Raw genomic sequence first — 20,398 nt, forward strand, 5'->3', positions numbered from 1 at the left:
TGTCACAAAAACAAAAGACCTGGTTGTGGACTACAGGAGGAACAGAGACAGGCTCACCCCTGTTGACGTCAATAGATCTGGGGTTGAGTGGGTGAACAGCTTTAAGTTCCTCAGTATACATAGCACCGAGGACCTCACCTGGCCTGTATGTACCGGCTGTGTGGTGAGAAAAGCACAACAGCGACTCTTTCACCTCAGATGGTTGAAGAAGTTCGGCACGAGTCCCCAAATCCTAAGGACTTCCTACAGGGGCACAATTGAGAGTATCCTGTCTGGCTGCATCACTGCCTGGTATGGGAACTGTACCTCCCTTAATCGCAGGACTCTGCAGACAGTGGTGTGGACAGCCAGTGCATCTGTGGATGTGAACTTCCCACTTTTCAGGACATTTACAGCAATAGGTGCATAAAAAGGGCCTGAAAGGTTATTGGGGACCTGAGTTATCCCAACCATAAACTGTTCCAGCTGCTGCCATCCGTGAAATGGTACCACAGCATTAAAACCAGGACCAACAGGCTCCAGGCCAGCTTCTTCCACCAGGCCATCTGACTGATTAATTCAGAGTGACACAATTGTATTTCTAAACTATAGTTACTGTTCTGTTGTATATCTTACTGTACATACTACTTACTACAAATTACAATAATTTGCACATTGCACATTCAGACAGAGTCGTAACATAAAGATTTTTATTCTTCACGTATGTGAAGGATGTAAGAAATAAAGTCAATCCAACTCAATACATTAGAACTCACAGATTTCAATGAAAAGTAAAGTCCTATGGAATATTCAGGAACAGAGGACCTCGATATACAAATCTAAGGATACCTGAATGGGACAGCATGGGTTAATAAGATAGCAAAGACAGATACAAGATTTTGCCTCCATTAGCTGGGCTATAGATTACGAGAACAATAAGATGGAGTGGTACAGCAGCTTTTCCACAATGCTTTACAGTGTGGCAGCTGTAAAATCAGCGCCAATTTCCTGCCACTGTTTGAACGTTCTCCCTGTGACTGTATGTGTTTCCTCTCGATGCTCCAGTCTCCTTCCACATTCTAAAGATATATAGGTGTGGATAAGATTGGTATGGATATGCTATGATGGCAACTCTTGTGGGCCGTCCCCGCACATCTCCAATGCAAGCGGCACATTTTATCGTATGTTATGGTATGTTTGGATGTTTTAATGTACATGCGACAAATAAAGCTAATCTATGGTTCAACTCAATAAAACAGTGGTTAGGTTACAGCTAGAGGACCACATCCAGTTCTGGTCCTCACACCTATAGTAATAACGCAATTGTGCTGGAGAGGGTACAAGGGAGATTCAGCTTGTTGTTGTCTGGGATGGAAGCTGGACTCCTCACTAATGAAATGTTCCTTTCCGGACAACATCCTGAAGGCTTGGTTTTGATATCCTTAGAGTGGAGGAGGCTGAGGTGACAAGTTAGAGATACACAAAATGTTAATGGCATAGATAGAAAAGATAGTTGGATAGCTACCTACAACTGGAAAGCATAAGTTTAGGTTAAGTGACAAAGGATTTTAACTCAGAGATTGGAACCTGAAATACACTGACTGGGTGAGTGCTGAAGGCAGCTACTCTGACAATATTTAATGAGTATGCAGATGACCACATGAATTGCCAACATAGAGGCGGCAGTAGACCAAGTACTGATTAGTAGGATTGTACCGATGGAACTTGCTGGACAATATGGACATGCTGGGCTGAAAAGGTTTTTCCAATACTGTGACTCCATGAGAACTGGAGTGGAGCAAGTCATCACTGGTTTCCTATAAAGAAAGATATCCTTTTCCCCGCTGCTCACATCAGACTCATTGTCTTCTCCCACTCACAGACACACTTGTACCTGAAAAGGGAGAAATATTCAACATTCAGTATTTTGGAGGTAAAATGATTATCAAGAAAATAGAAAAATAGTTACCATTACATTGCATTTAAAATACTGTTTGGTAAAAATGTGGTTATTCATGACTTGAAATGTCATGTTTCATCAAACAAATATTGACAGGAAAAGGTTTCGTAAAAGAATCCAAGTGATTTATCAGCATTATGGTAATTACAGAAAGTTATTTATTGATTGGACAAACATGCACAATATTTGTCATGTGATGAATGGTTGTAAAACTTGCATTGGGTTTATCATGACTGGTCTAACCTTGCTGCCAGCAATGTTGAAGAGGATTATTATTAGTATGTGAGTGCACTTTCAGAGCTTTAGGAAACGCAGCACTAGTCCTACTAAAACTCCATACAGCATCTTAAACTCCATCTATATTGCACCGCTGATTTTGCTCGAAGCAGCGCAGCAGTAAGTGTGGGTTGTTGATGTGATGGATTCCAGCCCATTACCATTGCTGGTTGGAATTCAGAATGTCAACAGCATCTGAAAAATGATGGCCAAAGATTATGACATGTAGCAAAGGGACACTTTGCTCGTCTGTCTATGACTGGTATTCTGAAAAATGAAGACAGTGCAAATGACATTGTCTGAGCAAAGGTAACTTTCAATAGTTTTTCTTAGCTGTGTGTGCGCTCACCCAGGTAAAGCACCTCAGTTTCAGGCCTCAGCCAAAGTGCATTTATTCATTGTTTAATTTAGCATATTCAAAATTCCAAACACTGCTTTCAATTAGTTTTGTGTTAGGCTGGAATAATTTCTGAAGCTGCACATAGCTAGTTAGAAATGGTCTCGAAATTATTACTTTAATTTGAATCTATAATGGTAGAGATTGATTTCATGGAGGAAGCTAATTCTATTGTCTCGGGATGGTTCAAATGTCAGTGTTTTTTTTATTCCATCCAATTCACTGCAGCTAGTTTTGGCCAAATTTCATACTGACACAAAACAGAGCTGCTGGAAATGCTCTGTAAGTCAGGCCACCTGCTGAGTATTTGTAGCATATTTTGTTTTTGCTGGAGATTTCCAGCTTTGCCATATTTTTGATTTTCATGCTGACATATTGTTCAATAAGCTTGTAAGTAATTTTGGAGTCTCATTTCTTAGTAGACTTAAGGAATCAAAAGTCATACAAAATAATAATCATTGGCTTAAACATCAAGAGCTGAAGGTTCTGTTCTGTGTTCCAGGTAACAAAAAAAGAGTAACCTTTAGAAAATAAATTATTTGGGTATAGTTGATGCACCCTCCCATCAGGGACAAAGAAAAAACAAACAAATTCAGAGCTCCCTGGAAGGTGAAAGAGATACAAAGGAAGATTATGACAAAAGTAAGGGTGCATGTGCTAAAATGTAACTTCTAAATATCAATGAGAGCTAAAAGAGTTAAAGAAAGTAAAAATAAAATAGGAGAGGCAAAGAGTGCATATTAAAAACAATTAGCTGCCAAAATAAATGTGAATCCAGAAGTGTTCTAAAGAAGTGTGAACAAAATATGCGGAAAACCATTCAAGAAGTCAGGCAGCATCTGTGGATGAGAAAGTGGAGAAAGTGCTTCAGATTGGATAAAGAGTCTTCAATCTGAATGATGAATTCTGTTTCTCTTACCACAGATACTGCCTGACTTGCTGAGTGTTTCTGGTGCTGTCTGCTTTTATTTTAAACTTGAAACAGCAGCAGTATTTTTTTTTAAATTTTCATTTAGTATTCTATAGGCGCAAAATTGAAAAAGGGAAGAGTAACAACCTCAAAGGACATTATGAAAACTTGCACATGGATTATTAAATGAGTACTTTACAGCTGTCTTCACCAGGGAAGAGAGTGTGTCCATGGCAATGGTGAAGGATGATGTAATTGAATTACTAAATTTGTTAACAATTGATAAGTTAGATATTTTATAAAAACAATGTTTGAATTTAATGTTAGCACTCGCAAGGACTTAATGCAACATATTCAAGGACTTTGAGGGAAAATTGGGAGGTAACCATGGGCGGCACTGACAATAATTTTCCAATGTTCTTTTTATGAGGTGAGTGGGGACGAGGGTGGGAATATGGAAATTAATGCCAGATAATTGGAGAGTAGCAAATGCTACTAATTGAAGCTCAGCAGTGAAAAAGCTTTTAGAAGTATTGATCTGCAATAGGATTAATAGTTACCTAGAGGGAAATAGATTAATTAAGGCATGTCAGCAGAGATTTGTTAAGGGACAATCATAATTAACCAGTTTAATAGAATTTTATTATGAGTTAATGGATAGAGTTAATGAGTCTCACACGGTTGATGTGATGTACAAGGAATTCCAGAAGGCTTTTGATGAAGTGCCACATAATAGGCTTAACAAATTGGAATTTCATGGCATAAAAGGGATATTGGCAGCACAAATATGAAGTTAGGTAAGAAACAGACACAGAGGATTCTGGTAAATCTTTGTGAGTTTTTCAGACTGATTGAAAGTCTGAATGGCATTCCCCAGGTTCATTGTCAGGGTCTTTGCTTTTATAATTTGCATTGATGACCAAGACTTGAAAGTACAGTTGAGAATTTCTAAATTTGCAGCAAAGGGATTTGTGATAGATTAGAGCAGGGGTTCCCAAACCGGGGTCCATGGACCCCTTGGTTAATGATAGGGGTCCATGGTATAAAGAAGGTTGGGAATCTCTTGGATTAGAGCATGATATAAAGAGCCTTATGGAATGAAAAGACACATTACAAATGAAATTTACTGTGGGGAACTCTAAGCTAATGCACTTTAGTAAAATGAGGAGAGGCAGTATGGAATAAGGGGTGCTGTCCTAGCATGAATGTAGGAGCGCACAAGTTATTAAAATTGTAAGGACAATTGTGAAAACAGTTAATAGTTTGCACAAAAGCTTTATCAAGTGAGGAATAATCTATAAAATCATGAAAGTCATGCTGAATCACTGTAAAACACTCGTCCAGCCAGATTGCCACATTATAAGAAGGATAAGAAAACATTTGAGAAGGTCCAGAAATGACTTACAAGAGTGGTTTCTAGGCCAAGAGAAATCAGTTATAAGGATAGATTGGAGCGGCATATAAGGATAGACTATTCTGTTTGGAGAAGAAAAAGCCAAGGGGAGATTTGACAGAAATATACAAAATGATGAGAGACCTGGACAGAATGACTAATATTCTTTCATGTCGAGGAGTCAAAGACAAGAAGTCCCAGGAATGAGTGGGAGAGTGAATTAGAAATGATTTAAGGACCTTTTGTTTACACTGCATGTGGTTAGAAATGGGAAAACATTGCCTGCAGATGTGGTGAAAGCAGGTTCCACTGAGACTTCAAGAGAGAGTGAGAGAAATGTACAGTATGTGGAGAAAAATTTGCAGACTTATGGCGTGTAGACTGGTTGTTGGAACTAGACAGTTGCTCTTGTAAATAAGCAGCGTGGACATCGTGAGCCTAATGTCCCCCTTTGTGCTGTATTTTTTTCTATTATTCTACAAAATACTTTTGAAGCTGTTGTACAGTTTTTATCCAGATCTATCATCCTTGTTTTACCATGATGATCAAATTCAGATATGAGAATTCTGTTCCCCAAAACTTAAAAGCAGCACATTATTTAATATAAACACAAAATGATCTGCAGATGCGGGGGTCAAAGCAACACTCACAACACGCTGGAGGAACTCAGCAGGTCGAGCAGCATCCGTGGAAACGTCGATTGATCTTTTCCACGGATGCTGCCCGACTTGCTGAGTTCCTCCAGCGTGTTGTGAACATTATTTAATATAATTTATTATCCATTATTTTAAAAAAACTTTTAAATATATTTATATATGCTTTACATTTATATTCTAGACCTAATCAATGCTTACAAAGTTCTGTTATTCAACCTACTTTAGATCAAAGTATATCTGATCCAAATATAATTTTAATGTAAGAATAGAACTACACCTTCTTAATTCATTAAATCGTATAAAATTACTCATTTTTATAGTTAAATATAGAATCCCACTTCCTTCATTTGAAACTAAGAAATTATAATCTCTTTACTCAAACTTATCTGGAGTCAGCAGTAGATTTAATGTCTAGTGATATTATTGAAATATATGGTTTTTAATAAGTCTTTCCAATTTTTTGAATTACAGTGAATACTCAAGTTGATGACAATTTGGCAATTTTATCACCAATAAACAAAAACCATATTCTAAACAAAACAATTGTCAGTGAACATGGCTTTACACTATCAAAAATAGCGATACAAAAGCAATAACATTTGCTTGTTCTCGTGTGACAACTTGAAGTTAAGTAGTATCAGAATGTGTTACCATATTACATTTACACTGTCACACATGACTTTATAAGGACTGATGGCCAAAAGCTTGGTCAAAGCGGGTCAGGTTTAAGAAGCATCTTAAAGGAAGAAAAAGAGGGATTAGGAGAAAATTCTGGAGCAGAAATCTATGGCCCCTTCGCAAACAGCTAGAGCTCTGATCCCCACTGGTGGACCAATCAAGGTTGGTTTTAAACAAAGGACCAGATTTGAGGATGACTAATGTCTTGCAGGAAAGCCAGTCTGCAGAAAAATATCAAAGCACAGTCAAGGTCAAACGTCTGGAGGTTACAAAGTTAGGGAGAGGAAAGATTTGAAAACTACCAAAGGGTTATTTAAAGTGAGACACTGTTTAGCCAGGACCAAACACAGGTTAACAAGCATAGGTACAAATTATAGTATTTACAGCTTTTGATTAGCTTAAGTTTATGAAGGAGAAAGGTGGGAGGAAAAGGCAAGACTAAAAGGAATAAGAACTCCAGCAGCAGATGAAATATTCAGGTGTGAATTTGGGTGCTGTTATGTTGGATATGTATGATCAAAAATCTCACATCCAGATCAAAAATGACATGATGGTTGTGAAGTCTGGCTCAAACTCTACCATTTGCTGGAATAGGATAGAATCTGTAGTTAGGAAACATTTTTGAAATAAACACAAGTTATTTTTGATCTGATATGTAAATGCAGATAATTGGAAATGTTACACAGAGTGGCAAGAGAGAAATGTTTTTTCTCATGACTGGTTTTACTTTGTTATTTGCTGGTAAATGTACACAAACCTCTATTGCTTTGCAAACAATATGTTGTTTAATGAAAAGGCACAACTTCTCAAAACTGAAAGCAAAAGTACATATACTATGTGTGGAACAACCTACTGCTCTAGGTTAAGAAAAGATTAAGAAATGCCTTTACAATCAATATATCATATTAGGCTCTGGCCTCCTTCATGTTAATATAAAAGCAGTCCATTTGCACCTTTGTGGCCTGTGATATGAATTCTGCACAGGGAAGGCTTGGTAAATGCAAGGTTATAAATGTGCTTATGAGTGAATTTCTCCCTGTTTGCCTTTTTCGTGACTGGAAGAAAGATTCTGTGCTGATAGTAATTTAAAAGGACAGTCACAGCTCATGAAAAAATCATCACTGATAATCAAATCAGAATAAAATCCGCCACTCCACATCACCAGAGACACTTCACGGTTTAATATTTCATGTGGTGGAACCAATTGCTACCGAAGAAATTCTCAACAGTTCTCCTTCCCGTGCAAATATTTACTTAAATGTTTCAGTGCGATAAAACCGGTGTGGTAATACCAGTAAGCTTTGACTGATCCTTATAAATAACGGTAATTATATGTGACACTGCTCTCTGCAGGTCACAGTCGGCTGGAATCATTCTCATGCTCTACAGAAGCTTTTGGTTTGCGTGCCTTGCAGAAAGAGTGCCACAGGAATTGACTGCATAAGGATGACAAATGTCTGTTTTGGCTGCCGAGCATTGGACTCAATCATAGGTCTACAGAAACATCAAAACACAATCAAGGTCTAACATCAACCCGCAAGCTAGACAAATTCCTCAGGCTAAAAATAAAAGACAGTGATGCGCCGAGTGAAAAGGTTTAGGCTGACTCCTTTACTTCTGCATGACACAAAGGCATTTCTATTAAGCAGGGCTGATCCAGCCATTTTGTTCAGCTTCATTTTACATTATAGAAACAACCACACTTAGGCTGTTAATGAAGTCTTCAAGGAAAAATTATATTAAGGATAGTTAGTGTTTTGTGAATTGACATGTGTTATATAGATTCCTTGAGGAAACTGAAAGGTTTTACACAAATTTAGCCCTTAATGTGTAACACCTGCAATGACTGCAGGCTCTTTCACTGTAGAGGTTTTGTAGAGGCTGCTCTGAGCCTTTGTGTTTTCCTCTGTTCACAGCCCTGGACCTTGAATGTGAAAATCATCTACATTTGGTCATGGACCATTCCTCACACGGCCACACTGAGGATATCTTTTGTTTCGTTGGTAATCTTCCAACACCAGTTGATGTTTGACCCAGTGTGTGTTCCTGAGAACAGTGTGTATAAACACAGAGCCCTGTTTGGAATGAGCCTCAGAAAAAGCCACTGCACCTTTTGCATTCTTCTTGGCTATAGATATTCCAAAAAGAGATGGATAATGGTCCTAATGACTTTACAGCTGTCTCAAGGGCAGCTAGCTGTCGTGCCAAGTCTCCTGGTACTGCTAAATCACCAGCCCTGGTTTGAGATGGCACTGGTGAGATACAGCAATATTTTACTGGCAGCAAACAAATCTATAACTTCCCCACTAATCATACTTTTTCTGGACAATGATCACTGCCATCAATAGCCAGTAACTCTCCTTTTGGAGTTGTGCTTTTGAACCCCCTGTACAACCTGGCATTTTTGTGTTGTGAACTAGAATACAAAGGGTGGGGCGTGGTGCATGCAGACTGTATCGAGGTGGCAGCGCTGGGAGTGAGGAACAAGTCATTGTTTAGCTATTGCTAGATTGGACTTGGGGCCAAATCGAAACGGCAGAGCTGGGGCCCAACAGCGCCGGATCAGATTGAAGAGGTCGGGGGATAGACCAGTGTTCAGCTTAATGCTCCATGAGGTATACTTGTCTCTGTGCAGGACTGAGGCTGTGGCCTGTAACTAGCAGGGTCCTGGGCCAACTGCGGTGATGAATTGGCTTCATGGCCCTGGACTCACTTTTGTGAACTTTCTTCTAGGACCAGAGGAGATGTACCCCAGGCTACTGTGGGAGGCGAGGGAGGAGATTGGTGAGCCTCTGGCAATGATCTTTGCATCATCAATGAGGATGGGAAAGGTTCCAGAGGATTAGAGGGTTGTGGATGTTGTTCCATTATTCAAGAAAGGGAGTAGAGATAGCCCAGGAAATTATAGACCGGTGAGTCTTACTTCAGTGGTCGGTAAGTTGATGGAGAAGATCCCGAGAGTCAGGATTTATGAACATTTGGAGAGGCATAATATGATTAGGAATAGTCAGCATGGCTTTGTCAAAGGCAGGTCATGCCTTATGAGCCTGATTGAAAGTTTTGAGGATGTGACTAAACACGTTGATGAAGGTAGAGCAGTAGATGTAGTGTATATGGATTTCAGCAAGGTATTTGATAAGGTACCCCATGCAAGGCTTATTGAGTAAGGAGGCATGGGATCCAAGAGGACCTTGCTTTGTGAATCCAGAATTGGCAAAGAGTGGTTGTAGATGGGTCAAATTCTACATGGAGGTCGGTGACCAGTGGTGTGCCTCAGGGATCTGTTCTGGGACCTCTTCTGTTCGTGATCTTTATTAATGACCTGGATGAAGAAGTGGAGGTATGGGTTAGTAAATTTGCTGATGACACAAAGATTGGAGGTGTTGTGGATAATGTGGAGGGCTGTCAGAGGTTACAGCGGCACATCGATAGGATGCAAAACTGGGCTGAGAAGTGGCAGATGAAGTTCAACCCAGATACGTGTGAGGTAGTTCATTTTGGTAGGTAAAATATAATGGCAGAATATAGTATTAATGGTAAGACTTTTGGCAATGTGGAGAATCAGAGGGATCTTGGGGTCCGAATCCATAGGACACTTTAAACCTTCTTATCCCAGGTTGACTCTGTGGTTAAGAAGGCATATAGTGCATTGGCCTTCATCAACCGTGGGATTGAGTTTAAGAGCTTAGAGGTAATGTTACAGCTATATAGGACCTTGGTCAGACCCCACTTGGAGTACTGTGTTCAGTTCTGGTCGCCTTACTACGGGAAGGACGTGGAAACCATAGAAAAGGTGCAGGGGAGATTTACAAGGATGTTGCCTGGATTGGGGAGCATGCCTTATGAGAATAGGTTGAGTGAAATTATCCTAGGTAGTTTCTAAAGTAAGTACATGTTTGGCACAGCATTGTGGGCTGAAGGGCCTGTATTGTGCTGCAGGTTTTCTAAGTTCTATGTTCTAACTTAGATCAGAGTGTAATTTGTTTACTTTTTATTGTTTGCGTGATTTGTCCTTTTTCTGCACCTTGGGTGTTTGATGGTCTTTTTTAACAGGTTCTGTTGTTTTGTGGCTGTCTGTAAGGAGACAAATCTCAAGGTTATGTATAGTATATATACTTCGAACTTTCGAACAAACTTTAGTGGCATTCACCTTGGATTCAATTGTGTAATTTGCTTTAAGCAATTACTGGTTTCATTCCTCTTCACCTTTGCCCATAGATGAGAGTGGTGAGCCCCTCTTTCATGGGTTCTAATATACTGCCAGCAACAAGCATACAGTATACTTTTATCTGGTCTGGGCCAATCCAAACCCACTGAACCATATGCAACATATGAGCATGCCTTTGTTTCTAGGAGTTTTATTTGCAAACAAGGGATGGATAGACAACGTCAGAGTTAACAAGTGGTCCAGGCTCTCCTATTTGCAGTCAAATAAAGCATTCAATGAAGGACAAGTTATTCTAGTAAAGTCTATTCAGGACCTTCAAAGTGTGGAGGCAACAGTGAATGATTTGTTAATCTTTAATACTGTAGGTGCATGCTACGAGATGTTACTGAGCCATCTTCTTCCTTAAGGTTACAGATCACAGAGGCTCCTTTGTGAGTCAGAGGAAGAAGCATTAGCACTGGAGTGGAGTCTGGATTAGATGATTATTGAGAGGAATCTGGTCCTCCTATTTTTTCGAAGATGGGGTACATTTAGTCTTGTGGTAATCCCAGTTTCCCAGTGTTGGAATGCCTTCTTTTCATTGGTTTCTGGGAACCGGGATGTATTATAAGCAGCTCTGAATCCAGCTTTTCAGGGTGACTATACTTTATTGTTTGTGCAACTATTCCTCGTACTCAAAGGTGGTGTGAAGCAGGCCTATTGCTCCTGGTACTTTGGAATCTGTTTTTCTCTTCTGTTTTTTTGTGGTGTGTAAACCATATCATATTTTTTCATTTGCTGTATTGTTTCTTTTGCTGATTTCTGTAATTGTCAGTAGGGTAGAGGTAATTGTTGGTAGGGACCTTACTATATTTGATGACGAGAACATTGGCACCACTGGACACTCCCTGTGAGTGGTGCACCCTTCCCAAGCTCTGGGTTACACATCTCCTTTGCAGCCACTGATCTGTGCTCAGTGGCAGCTGCTATATTCTCTTTCCACAGTGTTCTGTTGCCCTGTATCACTTCTCTGCTTTTCCTCAGTGTGATGCTTTCAAACGTTGTGACCTGGTCGGCCAGAGTTCCAGTCTCCTTTGGAGCAGTTGTAGCTGCTGCTGTAAGTTTTCCCATCTTGCTGCTTGAGCACAGTTGGGCTTGTGGTTGGGCAGAAGTGACCCATCTTCTGATACATAGTACAACCTTCATGTAATTTCAGCAACCTCTGCTTTATAAAAGGCCAGTACTATCGTTGGACAATACAATGTGCAACTAGTAGAGTCACTGCTTTACAACACCTGCTAATTCAGTGTATATTTAGACACAATTATTATTTTAACTGTATCCATGACAATGAAGGATTTCACCAAGTTACAAGCAGAGAATGGTGCAAATAGATGGTAGGTTTGTAGGTATCTGAAAGCTAAAAGAATAAAAATCATTTATTGTTTCAGGTGTACATGCAAACAATTCACAGTTAGAGACGTTTAAAATCCATTAGCTCATGAGCCTCCTGCTACTCGTTGCATTGGAAACTGGGCTGAAGAACTGCCGAAAATGCATGCCAAACAAATTAGTAAAGGGCCTAATCCTGAAGTATCTGTTAAGCATATACAAATATGTTTAGCAGATATGAATGCAGGACTGAAGGTGCTGTATTTAAATACATGTAGCATTCGGAATAGGTGGACAAACTCGTGGAGTATGTAGAGATTGGCTGGTACGACATTATGGGCATCACTGAGCTGTGGCTGGAAGACGGCCATAGTTGGGAGCTTAATATCAAAGGATATACTTTGTATCGCAAGGACGGGCAGGAAGGCATAGGCAGTGGTGTGGCTCTGTTGGTAAGAGATAGAATTAAATCTTTAGAAAAAGATGACATAGAGTCAGAGACTGTTGAATCTTTGTGGGTGGAGTTAAAAAACTGCAAGGGTAAAAAAAAATTATGGGAATCATATATAGAGCTTCAAATAGTCAATATGTGGGGTTGAGATTGCAAAAGGAACTGGAAAATGGATGTAAATAAGGTAATGTAACAATTGTAATGGAGAACTTCAATATGCAAGGGGATTGGGAAAATCAGGTTGGTGTCAGATTGCAAGAGAGGGAATTTGTTGAATGCCCATGAGATGGCTTTTTAGAGCAGCTCATGCTTGAGCCTACTTGGGGAAAGCTATCTTAGATTGCTGTTGTGTAATAACCCAGATCTTATTAGAGAGCTTAACGTGAAGGAACCCTTAGAAGGCAGTGATCATAATATGATTGAATTCATACTGCAATTTGAGAGGGAGTAGCACAAGTCATATTTATCAGTATCGCAATGGAATGAAGGGAATTACAGAGGCATGAGAGAGGAGCTTGCCCAGATGGACTGAAGAAGGATACTGGTGAGGACAATGGTGGAGTCAAGATGGCTGAAGCTTCTGGGAATAGTTCACAAGATGCAGGATAGGTATGTCCCACAGAAAAAGTTCTTAAATGGCAGGTAGGCAACCATGGCTGACAAGAGAAGTTAAGGACTTCATAAAAGCCAAGGAAAGGGCACTTAATGTAGCAAAAATGAGTGGGAAGTTGAATGATTGGGAAGCTTTTAAAATCCAACAAACGGCAACTAAAAAAATTATAAGAAGGGAAAAAATGAAATATGAGGGCAAACTAGCCAATAAGATAAAGCTGGATACAAAAAGTTTTTTCAGTTGTATGAAGTGTAAAAGGGAGGTGAGAATTGATATTGAACCATTGGAAAATGATGCTGGTGAGTTAATAATAGGGAAACAAAGAAATGGCAGATGAACTTAATGGGTACTTTACATCATTCTTTACTGTGGAATACACTAGCATTGTGCCAGAAGCCCGTGAGGGAGAAGGAGTGAGTGCCATTGCTATTACAGGTTGAGGAATCCACAAGTGGAGGGCACAGCCTCAAAATTGAGGGACTACCTTTTAGAACAGAGGTAAGAAGGAATTTTTTTAGCCAGAGAGAAATTAATCTGCGAATGCTCTTCCACAGACTGCAGTGGAGGCCAAGTCCATAGGCATATTTAAAGCAGAAGTTGATAGTTTCCTGATTGGTCAGGGCATCAAAGGATATGGCGAGAAGGCAGGTGTATAAGTTAAGTGAGATCTGGGATCAGCCATGGTGGAATGACGGTGCAGAGTCGATGGGCTGAATGGCCTAATTCTACTCCTATGTCTTATGGTCTAATATGAAGGTCCATCTGTATGAAGGTCCATCAACAAAACTGTTACCAACGAAGTATATATCCTCCATCTGATTTGAGGTTCTAATAAACTCTACTTACCTTTGATGAACTTACTTTCTCAAATTAACTTAAATGCATGGATCTACCTCTGATACTGGAAGTCATACTTTGTGGGTTGAGCTTAGGAGGATGATGGCTCCTAACGGTGAATCCTTTGCTTGCATTTTCAAAAACAGCTTTATTTCTATCTTTGATATCTCCTTCCTTCCCTTTCAAGGTTTCTTTGAAGCTGCAGATCTGGAGTTACATGCTGACTTTGGTTCTTTATGGAAATGGGACCCACTCTCAGGGCCTCATGGCTGGCCGCATTTCAATATGCCGAGGACACAGCTGGAAGACTACTGTGCCTTCAGGGTGCCAGAATTTCGTGGCTCTGGAGACGGGCTGATTCAAAGCCAGTGCTGCTGCCTGCTGTGTTGTGGGAGTACATGGAAGATCGAAAGCATTGAGCTGGCTGCTGGCTGTCAGCCCAGGGACCCAAGTGCTTTGGGCACAGTGCTGAGAAAAGGCGATGCAACAGACTTTTAACACCCTAAATCAGTAAGTTGTTTTGTTATGTCTCCCCTCTTGCTGTGAAACTGGGACATTTCTTTTTCCCTTATTATGGAGAGAGAGAGCCTGTGGTATGTTGAATACTAGATGAATGAGTGGTCTTTGGGGTACTACAAGTCTGTGTCTTTATTGATGCTTTGCTGCAAACTTGAGTATTCGGTGGTGGGGTGCTGATGCTTTTTTGCTGGTGGCGAGGGGGGATTGTTGCTTTGCTGCTGCTTGTGCATGTGAGTGCGGAGTTGGGGGGGCTTTGGGGTTCTAACATTTAACTGTCATTCATTCTTTGGGGCACTCTTCTGTTTTCGTGAATGTTTGCAAAGAAAAAGAATTTCAGGATGTATATTGTATACATTTCTCTGACATTAAATATACCTTTGAAACCTACTGAAATGCTGCACTGCTTATAGATCAGATTTTGTTTTTTTTCATGAAAACTGAAAGCTTGATTTTCCAATCCCAAACACAAAAAATGAAGTTCTCTCGTACAGTTTTAAATGCAATTAGTACAACTGCAACTGAATAGTTTCTCTTCTGTCTAATCAGCAGAGATGATCTGACTAAAGCAGTTAGCCTTTCTACTTCATTCATTTCCAGCCCTACATTTAACAAGGTAACAAGGCAAACTTGGCATTGTCTTCTTAGAAATTAATTCGCCATGTTGTCTTGTATCATGTATCTCTCAGTGCAAGGCCAAGCATTCTTTTTAAAATGGGCAAACTAAAACAGCCATATGTCTTTCATATTATGTAGAAAATTTAACTCACGACCCACCATTCTTTTTTCTTACAACTTTCTTGATCCATTGCACATGGTTTAATCCGAGTGTCTCTCTCCACCAATTTATCTGAGCTGTTACTTCCATCTACTCATCTATCCATATCTGTCCCCATGTTCATCAATAAAATTAGACTGGATAAACATTTCTACTTTTACTTTTGCCAAAATATCTTGAGATTCAAAGCTCCTCTTATTGTAACACAATCACATCTATTTTGATATTCTTCGCAGTCTTTGATCTCTGACTAATGCATCTGATTAAACACTATTCATGGTTTAACTGTTTTATTCCAATTGTAAGATATACATATTTCCCAATGCTTCTGAATAAGTACTGATGTTCAAGAGAAAATCTGCAGCTGCTGGAAATCCAAGCAACACACACAAAATGCTGGAGGAACTCAGCCTGAAATGTCGACTGTTACACTTTTCCGTAGATGCTGCCTGGCCTGCTGAGTTCCTCCGGCATATTGTGCATGTTGCTAAGTCCTTACCTTCCTTGCTTCAATCCATAAACTGTTTCCTATTCTACACACGCATCTCATTGTTTGTTGTTCCTTTCTGCATCTTGTGGTGCATCGGGCAGCAACCTTGTCATTCCTTATCTTTGTCTGTATTTCACCAGGCCGAGTAGCTAGCTTGTTGGACCACCCAGCAAAAGTGGAAAGCGTACAAGAAGCTAGCTGGATTTGAACCCAGGACCTCTCGCCTCAAGGTCTGATGTGGATACCACTACACCACTGGCCATCTATGCATCTCATTAGTACTCCTATTACAAAGCAATTATCATAGCAATGAGAATAAAATCTAAGTGATTAACTCTGACATATCAACATCTTTGCTCATCCCAATCATTAGATAGCAATCGAAGAGTCTAAATATTTCAATTACTGAAGTTTATAAACTTAAAATCCAGCATTGATTTTACTTTCTAGTACGGAAATTATTTTTTTCTGTTTGAGATGAATCATCTCTTTTGGTATAGAAATAATTCTGTCCCTAGAGGGTGTGGAAAGTAAGCAGCAAATTAGAATATCTCTGCTCACTGTTGTCCTTGGTGTATACAAAATGGGATCTCCTACTTGGTAACTGCGATTTAAAAAAACGGATAACACATGTTGTCCTTCTTTCCTTAATTGGAGAGATGTTCAGAAATATTGTATTAGTTAGTTCCTTACTAATTATGTTAAATTACATGCCTTTATTAAAGATATTGATAGGAGACCGTAAATGAATGATAATATTACTATTATCTTTCTAAAAAAGGCATCCCCCCCGATTATGTGCAAATTCTGCATCTCCTCCTTTAAACACTTCTGGCTTAAGGTGGCACTGCTGAAGATGTGCGACAGCTTACTTGTGGTCCAAAAGCAAAGGAATTTGCTTAAAAACAGTATTAGTAACACTTTTGTAAAGTCAGTTGTGGTAAACTATCACTGCAAACAAGGAAGAGGTGAGTGAGGGAAAAGCAAACTTGAGAGATGTGCTCTGCTGGTGCGCTGCACTTGGATTTGGAGCTGTGCTGGTTAGACTGAATGATTCACAGGGGAGAAGATGGGACAGAGGAGTTCTATGCCCATCCAGCTGGTCTGGGCATGAGGGTAGATCACACTAGCACCGAGCAATTTAGTGAGGTCAAGAATGGCTTCTTCAGCTTAATCCAGGTCCAAAGTGAATCACTGGGCAGCATGTTCTAGGGTCGGAGTGATTCACCTCAGCAAGGCCCAGGTCTTAATGCGAGGTAAAACATGCTGTTTGGACAATTTAAACACCAGCTCAGATAGACTGGAGAGGCAAGTTGTTGAGAGTCAGGTACAGCTGGATTGCTCTAAGCACTGAGCCAATTTGGAGAGGTTGAGAACAGCTTCTCTGGCAGCTAAATCTAGGCCTGGAGCGAGTTGCCATGATGGTGCCTGGTTCCTAGTACGATGTTTAGAGAGTTTAAAAACACTGGCCCAGATGCTCTGAGGGCTCCTCTTTCTGTGATGCTGTGAGACTGCTCCCAGCTGCTGTGGTTTGTGTCTGCAAACTATGCGGCAACTTACCTTGCTAATATGATGAACTGAATATTGAAGATTTGGGCCTACTCCGAGCTGCTCCAGGGATTTGGATCTAAGGACTAAATTTGGTTTAGAAGTCTGTTGTTGTTGTTCACTTCTATTTTTTTGCATGATTTGTTTTTTCTTCTCTGTGGGCACTGAGGGTTGGTCTTATTTTTAAGTTGTTTTTTTTTCTAGCCCATTGTTTTGCGACTACCTGTTAAGCAAGCAAATCTCAAGGTTGTATAATTTATACATTTTTAATAGTAAGTACACTTTGAATCTTTAGACTTTGTCTTAATGCTTCAAAACAAGTGCCTATTCTATAAATATAAGATATATTATAATCCTGTATGTTGCTAGCCTTTGCAGCCCATCATAAACAAAGACACAACATCAGCCACTCTCCAATCTTTAGGCACCTCATACATGCCTAAAGAAGATAGAAGCTTTCTGCCAGTGGCCCTGCTTCCCTCAATGCCATAGGATGCATTTGGTCTGGCCCACGAGGATTTATACAGGTTTCCCCCACCATCCGAAGGTAGAGCGTTCCTATGAAATGGTTCGTAAGCCAAAATGTTGTAAAGCGAAGAAGCAATTACCATTTATTTATATGGGAAAATTTTGTGAGCGTTCGCAGACCCAAAAATAACCTACCAAATCATGCCAAATAACACATAAAACCTAAAATAACAGTAACGTATAGTAAAAGCAGGAATGATATGATAAATACACAGCCTGTATAAAGTAGAAATACTTCTCTACAACGATTGCCTGCACAGATCTCTGTAGCGAAAATCTCATGCAAGATTCCCTTCACTTGACCTGGAGTTATGGCCTATCGGTTCTGCATCTGGCATACATATGCTAATGGTCTTTAAGCCCATTAACTGTGTAAGGCCAGGTCCATTACATTTTGTATTTTATGCCTCATGCTCAAAATAAATTCTCAATAGTAGACCATTAAAAGAAATTAGTGCTACTCCACCTTCACTGCTAATATATTTTTCTCCTGAATCCTTCTCCTTGGATGGACCCAAAGGGAAGTTACAATTCTCTTACAGAACCTCATTCACTCAGGCAGCAGTAGTTACACTTTAGGCATATGAGATTCTGAAAGTACTGGAAATCCAGAGCAACACACATAAAATGCTGGAGGAACTCTGTAGGTCAGGCAGCATCTATGGAGAGTCAACATTTCGGGCCAAGATCCTTCATCATGACTGGAAAGGATGGAGGAAGAAGCCAGAATAAGCAGGTGGGGAAGGGGAAGGAGCACAAGCTGTCAAGTGATAGATTAAACTAAGTGAGGGGGAAGGTGGGGGTGAAGTGAGAAGCTAGTAAGCAATAGGTAGAAGAAGTAAAGGTTGAAGAAGAAGGAACCTGATGGGAGAGGAGAGTGGATCATGGGAGAAAGGGAAGAAAGAGGGGCATCAGATGGAGCTGAATAGCAGGTGAGCAGACGAGAAGGAGTAACAGGAGAGCCAGAATTTGGAATGGAAAAAGAGAGGGGGGGGGAGGGGAAGAAATTTGAAAAATTGAAGTTCATGCCTTCAGGTTGGAAGCTACCCAAATGAAATATGAGGTTTTGCTGCTCCAACCAGTGAGTAGCTTCATTGTGGCAGCAGAGACAAAAATGTCAGAAAGGGAAGTAGAATTAATATTATTATAACTATTTAATAGATTTTCTAGTGAGAACTTAGAAGTTTTTAGTTAGATCTACAGCACCCCTAGTCTTCTTTGCGCACCCATACAGAGCAAACTGATAACATATGTATGCTCTTTTGAAAAATCCCTCTTGAACTTTCAAGACTAAGACACCTTGAATTTCCTTTGCAAGACAGCCTTTGCTCTGTATTGTAATAATTTTTAAAAATACTTTAAGCAATTAATTAAAGTTCTGACAGACTTAGTAGAGTATGTTAGTTTTCAAGGTTAAACACTGTGTTCTGGGGTTAAAGAAGATGGGTGTTCAATGCCTTGACAACCAAAAGAAGGCAAGCAGTCTCTCAATAGAGCTTTGGCAGTGATGGAGGAGATGCCGATGCTTGGATGGAAAACCTCCCCATAGTGGACAGTGCTTCACATGACAGATGGAGGTTGGTACGCACTTCATTTGCTAGCTTGTCAGTCAACCTTAGTCTCACCTCTCCATTGTTTTGCCATGATGACTGCAGCTATACTTCAAGGTCAGGTTTGCTTTCATTTGTGCCGCTGACAATTCACGAGTTTACCAGTAACTGCAGCCTTTGGCTTATGCTGACACACACTTCAGTCAAGGAAATCTGCAGGAACTCAGCTTTATCTCAATAACCCTCTTGGCTTGTTGTTGGTGAATCATTAGTCCCAAGGGACTGCAAGGATTTTACTGAAACTTTGAAGGTGACAGCTGGTCGATCTTCACTCTTACGTGACTGAGCTTGCATTGCTGTAAAGAAGGATAAAACTGAACAGAATGACCTTTACGTTCAGGGTTAGCAGATTTTTGTTCCACACACATGGAGTAAGTCTGCTGAAGGTGACAGATGCTTTGCCGATCTTTACACTGTTATCAGTCAAAGCTCAGTGAAATGATAAGAGTTAATTGAAGATAGCATATTTTACAGAGCTTCATTACTGACATGAATCTTAGGTGGGATATTGATTCTCTGTAACATGACAATCCTGATACTGATTGCCATGTCCTCTCTATTCAAAAGCTTCCTTGAGAGAATGAAGGCAGCAATACATTATGGGAATGAAACATCATCTGTGTTTGGCACTGATACTCATTTGTAGCAGAGCTGCATCTTAAATCTATGCTTGTTTCCATTTTTGTCTCGGGTATTGTTTTTAAAATGATCAATCTATCTTGTTAACTTACTTAAAGGTGAACTGCTTCCTGTTTAGTATTCAACAATATCACAGCAAAAGACTTGTCACCCAACTTACAACTCCAAATCTGTTCTTGGCAGATGATGTTACATTCACCTTAAGTCTTTCAATGAATTGCAGATTGAGGTGAGCATGTATCAGTATTTGGTCGGTTTTTAGTTGAGATGTTTAACATCTGGTTAAAACTCTGCTGGCCTGAACTCCACTTTAAAACATTTAAGTTCACAATTATTTCTCAGGGATGCATTCAAAATATCATCTAAAGGTTGCTTAACATTTATATAACTCTTCATCACAGCATCAAAACACCTAAAACTATGTATGACAATGTTATATTAAATACAGTCACAATTTTTAGGCAAACATGGTAGACAATTTGCGCAAGCTTTGGGAGATATGAAATTTGAAGGTATTATATTTTAGTCTTTGAGAGGAGAGACTTAGACATTTGTTATTTCATTTAAATTGTTGATGTGACAACAAATTTGTATCTCATC

This window comes from Mobula birostris, chromosome 6 (genome assembly GCF_030028105.1).
Source record: "Mobula birostris isolate sMobBir1 chromosome 6, sMobBir1.hap1, whole genome shotgun sequence".
In the NCBI taxonomy this organism is placed as follows: domain Eukaryota; kingdom Metazoa; phylum Chordata; class Chondrichthyes; order Myliobatiformes; family Myliobatidae; genus Mobula; species Mobula birostris.